The following is a 7586-nucleotide window of genomic DNA, read 5'->3' as shown; positions in this document are numbered from 1 at the left end:
TCTAAGCCCTGGGATTTGCGCAGGCGCGATGCAGAGCGCGCGGGAACGCCGCCGTTATTCGACGTTACCCTTAGAACTGAAGCCGGTGGTGTTGCTCCCCTTTTGCTGGCCTGACCGAGTTGAGTTGGTCCATTGAGGACAGTCCATCGCGAGTTCGGTGTGGTGTCCGTTCCTCTCGAGATCTGAAGGAACTATTCTCGACCCTGGGTGTCTCTGGAGTGGACGCCGATGGTTTTTGCTGATGGCGGTTGTGGTGCAGGGGGTTGGGGACTGCGCGAGCGGGCCGTGGAGTCGCCTTGTCACTCCTCACCCGGCTCCCACACGCACTTTCCTCCGAGGGTATCAGGTGGGTGCCCGCAGTTCGGCTTTCGCAGAGGAGGTTTGGACAGTGTACCCCGCAGCTGTGGGGCCGGGGCGAATTTCTAGGGAAGGTTTGGGGCCCTGGGACGTCACCGATCCGAACCCCTCTCGTGTCCCCCGGGCCCAGAACCGGGCCCCACCGGGCCGGATGGAAAGTGGAGAAAGACAAGGGCCGGAAGGGGCTTGCCCCACTGGTCTGCACTGCAGGCCCCAGGAGGAGCAATTAGGAAGGCGGCCTTGGGTCTGTTGTGGAGCTGTAGAATCTGAGCTGGACCTGAAGGGCCTTTAAGCTTTTGTCCGGAAAAGTGGTATTGGATGGAACTTTCCAGATGCCGGGGGGATAGCTAAACCTATGATGCCTTTCTGTCAGCCCCATCTTGTGAAAAAAATGGACCGTAGAGGTGACTCAGTGGTAAAGAATCCACCTGCCAAGCGAGAGACTCAGGTTCATTCCAGGTCGGGAAGATCTCCTGGAGAAGGAAATGGCAACCCATTCCTATATTCTGGCCTGGAGAATCCCATGGAAGAGAATCCTGACAGACTATAGTCCCTGTGGTCACATAGACTCCGATGAGACTTAGAGTCTAAATAGCAGCAGCAGCATGGTCTTAGAATAAACTTCACAAATCTAATTGTAAAGAATATATCTCAAGAGTGTTGAAGCAAAACATTGAAAGCAATTACATTGACACAAGAAGCATGTAACAGAGTTTGGAAGAAGATAATCCTGAAAAATCTAGTATCTCGTACATCTTTAGTTGTTAGATACTTCAGTTATGAAGCCTTAGAGAATAATATTGTGGCATTTCACCAATTACAGGTGAGCTCTCTTTTGCCACCCCTGCCACAGTTCATTTGTGTGAAGGAATTTAACCTGGAAATGCTGGGAACAAATATCTTTATGGTTTTTATTTCTTTTGCGAGGAGGTTTTTTGTTTTGTTTTTAGCATTTTGGTTGAAGTATATTTTTATTTCTTCACTTGCTTTAGTAAGTCATATTTACATTATTCTGATGTATTTTTTAGTAAATATGCAATTATGAAAAAAATTTTTGACTTGTATCCTTTTCTTGTGATGTACCTTTTATTTTTTTATTTTAAAAGTTTTTATATTATCCACTTTCAAACTTGAGACAGAAGTTAAAGGAGATGTAACAGTCTGATGAGAGTATACATCTGATGTTCCATCAGAGATTCTCAAGCTTTCTGTAAAGAGCCAGATAATAAATGTTTTTGGACTGTGGTGTAGGAGAAGACTCTTGAGAGTCCCTTGGACAGCAAGGAAATCCAGCCAGTCCATCCTAAAGGAAATCAGTCCTGGGTGTTCATTGGAAGGACTGACGCTGAATCTGAAACTCCAGTACTTTGGCCACCTGATGCGAAGAACTGACTCATTGGAAAAGACCCTGATGTTGGGAAAGATTGAAGGGAGGAGGAGAAGGGGGCGACAGAGAATGAGATGGTTGGATGGCATCACCGACTTTATGGATATGAGTTTGAGTATGTTCCGGGAGTTGGTGATGGACAGGGAGGCCTGGCGTGCTGCAGTCTATGGTGTCGCAAAGTCCATGGGGACACAACTGAGCAACTGAACTGAACCAAACTGAATAAATTTTTTAAATTTTGTAGGCTGTTTTCTATTGACACTACTTGAGGCTGCTGTTTTAACTTGACAGCAAAAGTAGACAAGTTCTCAACAAATGAGTGTCACTGTGTTTCAGAATCTTTATGGACACTGACATTTTGAATTTCATGAAGTTTTCATGGGGTAAATGGGTATGTCTGAATTTATTTCTATGTCTGAATTTATTTCTGTGTCTGAATTTAGAGGCTGCGGTGGGGTAAATTGTTACTCGATTGATAAAATTCATGTTTGAGTCATTGTCCATGACACATGCTAACACCTAATGGGTTCTAGACTCTTTCTGATACTTGGGGGATCCAGAGTTTGTTCCTAATCAGATTCATACCTTGGAAAGAACACTTTCAATGTACAGAGTTATCAGGTAACTCAGCAGTCAAGTACCCACAGGAATAGAAGGAAACCAAGAGATGAAGTGGTCAGCTCTGTAAGGAAAGTCAACATAGCCTGTGTCCTTAATCATGACTTAGCTCATTCAAGACTGTTTACCTCAGAATCATTGCTGCTTCAACAGGAAGGAGTAGGAAAAAAAAAAAAAAACTTGGAAAAATAAAACATTTTTGAGTGAGAGGAAAGGAAACCCACAGTTAATTTAATTCAAAGTACTGGGTTCAGTGAGGGTGAGCATAGTAGGTTCCTTTACTTAAGACAAATGTTTGTTTAGAGTTAAAGCAGGAGCTGGAAAACCTTAAGGTAAATGAAATTCAAATTTTCAGAGATGTACAAGCAAAGGTCATGGAGGCAGAGAAAAAGAAGCAACTAACATGGGAGGCCTCTGAGAAATTTGTATGCAGGTCAGGAAGCAATAGTTAGAACTGGACATGGAACAACAGACTGGTTCCAAATAGGAAAAGGAGTACATCAAGGCTGTATATTGTCACCCTGTTTATTTAACTTATATGCAGAGTACATCATGAGAAATGCTGGACTGGAAGAAACACAAGCTGGAATCAAGATTGCTGGAAGAAATATCAATAACCTCAGATATGCAGATGACACCACCCTTATGGCAGAAAGTGAAGAGGAAATAATAAGCCTCTTGATGAAAGTGAAAGTGGAGAGTGAAAAAGTTGGCTTAAAGCTCAACATTCAGAAAACGAAGATCATGGCATCCGGTCCCATCACTTCATGGGAAATAGATGGGGAAACAGTGGAAACAGTGTCAGACTTTTTCTGGGCTCCAAAATCACTACAGATGGTGACTGCAGCCATGAAATTAAAAGACGCTTACTCCTTGGAAGAAAAGTTATGACCAACCTAGATAGCATATTCAAAAGCAGAGACATTACTTTGCCAACAAAGGTTCATCTAGTCAAAGCTATGGTTTTTCCTGTGGTCATGTATGGATGTGAGAGTTGGACTGTGAAAAAGGCTGAGCGCCGAAGAATTGATGCTTTTGAACTGTGGTGTTGGAGAAGACTCTTGAGAGTCCCTTGGACTGCAAGGAGATCCAACCCGTCCATTCTGAAGGAGATCAGCCCTGGGATTTCTTTGGAAGGAATGATGCTAAAGCTGAAACTCCAGCACTTTGGCCACCTCATGTGAAGAGTTGACTCATTGGAAAAGACTCTGATGCTGGGAGGGGTTGGGGGCAGGAGGAGAAGGGGACAACAGAGGATGAGATGGCTGGATGGCATCACTGACTCGATGGACATGAGTCTGAGTGAACTCCAGGAGTTGGTGATGGACAGGGAGGCCTGGTGTGCTGCGATTCATGGGGTTGCAAAGAGTCGGACACGACTGAGTGACTGATCTGATCTGATCTGTTCTGAACATGGGAGGCAGGCTGGATGGGAATCAGTGAAGATTTTACAGAGGAGATAGTGTTTTAGTGAAGCTTTGCAGGATAGTATTTCAGCAGATGGAGAAGGAGAGACTAGCGAGCCATCTGGCCAAGGCTCAGGCATGAAGATATATTGGGTGTGGAGAAATACAGCAGGAAAGTGGCTTTCATCATTAAGTAGAGGGTTGATTTCAAAATCCCCCATGTTCTGGTAAGATGGAGTAGATGTACCTTTCCTTCAGTCAGTTCAGTCACTCGGTTGTGTCCAACTCTACGACTCCATGAACTGCAGCATGCCAGGCTTCCCAACTCCCAAGGCTTGCTCAAAGACATGTACATCGAGTTGGTGATGCCATCCAACCATCTCATCCTCTGTTGTCCCCTTCTCCTCCCGCCTTCAATCTTTCCCAGCATCAGGGTGTTTTCCAGTGAGTCAGTTCTTTGCATCAGGTGGCCAACGTATTGGAGTTTCAGCTTCAACATCCGTCCTTCCAATGAATATTCAGGACTGATTTCCTTTAGGATGGACTGGTCGGATCTCCTTGCTGTCCAAGGGACTCTCAAGAGTCTCCTCCAACACCACAGTTCAAAAGCATCAGTTCTTTGGCGCTCAGCTTTCTTTATAGTCCAACTCACATCCACACATGGAATATGTGTGGATGTGAGAGTTGGCTATGGTTTCATAGCCTTGACTAGAGGGACCCTTGTTGGCAAAGTAACGTCTGTGCTTTTTAATATGTTGTCTAGTTACGTTATGTTTTGTATTAACTGTGCAACTAAACCCTGAACGTGTAAAGCAAGACTCTGAAAGATGGAGAGAAGAAAACAGACTAGCTAGATTTAAGGAAACCTAGTGGTGAGTCCCCTGGATTTTGTTTTTTTCCTCACATTTCCAGACTTGGATCTGAAGAAGCTGGCAACCTACAAATACCACTGGGGGCAGACAAAAAAGCCCAAAAAAAGCCTATGTTTCTACCCAAAGGAGTAGGAAACAGGCAGCCTAAAAAGACAGTATTCCAGCCAAATACCACAGAAAAAACTATGACCGTACTCTTCCCTGTCTCCCCACTACTCCCCTCTCCCAGCAGAGACTTCGTGGAGAAACTAGACTTCCATTCCACCAGGCTGTAAAGAGATTTCCCAAGCCCCTCTCTCCAGGTTAGTGCCAGTGAAGGCTGAGTAGAGCTGAGACTTTCATCCCTGCTGCTGCTAAGTCGCTTCAGTCGTGTCCGACTCTGTGCAACCCCATAGATGGCAGCCCATGAGGCTCTGCCATCCCTGGGACTCTCCAGGCAAGAACACTGGAGTGGGTTGCCATTTCCTTCTCCAATGCATGAAAGTGAAAAGTGAAAGTGAAGTCGCTCAGTCGTGTCTGACTCTTTGCGACCCCATGGACTGTAGCCTACCAGGCCCCTCTGTCCATGGGATTTTCCAGGCAAGAGTACTGGAGTGGGTTGCCATTGCTTTCATCCCTAGGTAGTAAGTAACACCTCTTCCTATTCTCTGTGGTGTCAGTGGAGACCTTGGGAACTCTGCACTCCCACACTCACCTGGTAGATCTGAAACACTATTCCACCTAACTGCTGGGGTGATATCAGAGGAAGCCTAGAGGAAATTCAGGATTTTTATTATCTCCCAGCAGTAACAAAGACACCTCCACAATGGTGTCATTGGAGACCAAAAGCATGAGGGATTTTTTTTTCAGTGCTCACCATAAGAATCTAATTGATCTCTTAGAGATAAAACTCATGAAAGTGTGCCGCCGTTCACTAAAACCAAAACTGAGACCCCAGGGGGAATGTTTTTTGTTTTTTGTTTTCTTTTTCCTTAAGCTAGTCCTCATTGATTCTCCAGCAATTCCTCAATTACTATTTAAGTGTTACTACCCATTGCTGGTCCCAGCAGTGGCTTCTGCTCCTGGTATGCTGTATGCTATGATTCTCTGATTTTACCTGCCTCTTAGCTTTTTTGGGGGGTGAAGTGAGTGAAAGTCACTCAGTCGTGTCTGACTCTTTGTGACCCCATGGACTGAATTCTCCAGGCCAGAATACTGGAGTGGGTAGCCTTTCCCTTCTCCAGGGGATCTTCCTAATCCAGGGATCAAACCCAGGTCTCCTGCATTCCAGGTGGATTCTTTACCAGCTGAGCCACAAGGGAAGCCCTTGGGGAGGAGGGGTGGCTATTTTCCCTGTAACTTCAATTCTCTTGTTTACTTAAGAAGACTTGGTTTTCAATTTGTTCTGATTTTTTTCTTGTTTTGAGGATGACAGTTCCCAAACTCTTTACATTTTGAAGTGGAAATTGGAAGTTCATTTAGTTTATTTTTTCTTTCTGTTCCTCAGACTGGATGGGTAATCTCAATTGACCTATCTTCAAGTCTACTAGTTCTTTCTTCTGCCTGCTCAAATCATTTGTTGAACCCCTCCAGTGAATTTTTCTTTTTTTCATATTTTCATACTTTCCTTTAGTTCTTTAGAAGTGGTGTGTTTTAGACATGTTTAAAATAGCTGATTTAAAGTCTTTGTCAAGCAGAGCCAACACCTGGGCTTCTTCAGGGAAAGTTTTTATTGATTTCTTGCCTCCTCCTCATTTTATGGGCCATACTTTCCTCTTTCTTTGCATGTCTTGCCTTTTATTGAAAAAATGCACATTTAAAATAACATAGAGTTCCCTGATGGCCTAGTGGTTAGGATTCCAGGCTTTTATCACATGGCCTGGGTTCGGTCCCTGGTTAGGGAACGGAGATCGCACAGGTCACATGCTGTGTCCCCCCTACTTCCCCAAAAGCAAGATAAAACACTGTACTACAATATGGCAACTCTGGAAATTAGGTTCTCCCCATTCTCCAAGGTTTGTTATACTTGTTTAGTGACTTTTCTCAACTAATTCTGTATAAAGTCAGTGTTCTTTGTCATGTGTGAACACTGAAGTCTTTATTGATTAGCTTAATAGGCAGCTAATGATTGGACAGGTGAAGTCACTCAGTCATGTCTGACTCCTTGTGACCCCATAGACTGTAGCCTGTCAGGCTCCTCTGTCAATGGAATTTTCCAAGCAAGGATACTGGAGTGGGTTGCCATTTCCTTCTCCAGGGAATCTTCCCAACCCAGGAATCGACCCCAGGTCTCCTGCACTGCAGGCAGCCTCTTTACCATCTGAGCCACCAGGATCCAGTGTACTGCCCAGTCTTTCATGAGGGGCTCTGTGTGCATACTGGGACATGCCTTCAGTAGTATCAGCCAAGAAGTTGAAAACTGCTTTTACCTTCAATTTCCTGCTTGGAAAAAGGTCAGCTGGGATATAATGCACAGGGCCATCTCAAGTCTTTCTGGAGAATACTCATAACTCTGCATGCACACAGCTCTACATATGTGCACAGCCTTTAGATTTGTTCAAAACCTCTATGGATCTAATTCACCAGTTTTTCCATAAAGAAGGCTAAGCACCAAAGAATTGATGCTTTCAAATGTGGTGCTGGAGAAGACTCTTGAATATCCCTTGGACTGTAAGAAGATCAAACCAGTCAATCCTAAAGGAAATCAACCCCGAATGTTCATTGGAAAGACTTTTGCTGAAGCTGAAGCTCCAATAGTTTGACTACCTAATGCAAAGAGCCAACTCGTTGGGAAAGACCCCGATGCTGAGAAAGACTGAAGACAGGAGGAGAAGGGGATGACAGAGGATGAGATCACTGACTCAATGGACATGAATATGAGCAAACTCCAGGAGACTGGAGGACAGAGGAGCCTGGCATGCTACAGTCCATAGGAGCACAAAGACTCAGACATGACTTTGCAACTGA

The 7586-nt window shown here is 44.6% G+C and overlaps 1 long non-coding RNA gene across 1 annotated transcript; it reads left to right on the top strand.

The window, feature by feature from the left end:
• The first annotated feature begins 23 nt into the window (after positions 1-23).
• On the top strand, positions 24-1365 carry LOC129636485 (uncharacterized). The gene is made up of 2 exons (XR_008706946.1): positions 24-346; positions 731-1365. It is a non-coding gene; the product is annotated as an uncharacterized LOC129636485 (long non-coding RNA).
• The last annotated feature ends 6221 nt before the right edge of the window (positions 1366-7586 follow it).

The sequence above is a fragment of the Bubalus kerabau genome, chromosome 22, assembly GCF_029407905.1.
Source record: "Bubalus kerabau isolate K-KA32 ecotype Philippines breed swamp buffalo chromosome 22, PCC_UOA_SB_1v2, whole genome shotgun sequence".
Taxonomy (NCBI): domain Eukaryota; kingdom Metazoa; phylum Chordata; class Mammalia; order Artiodactyla; family Bovidae; genus Bubalus; species Bubalus kerabau.
This window is presented reverse-complemented; position numbering and strand designations above follow the sequence as displayed.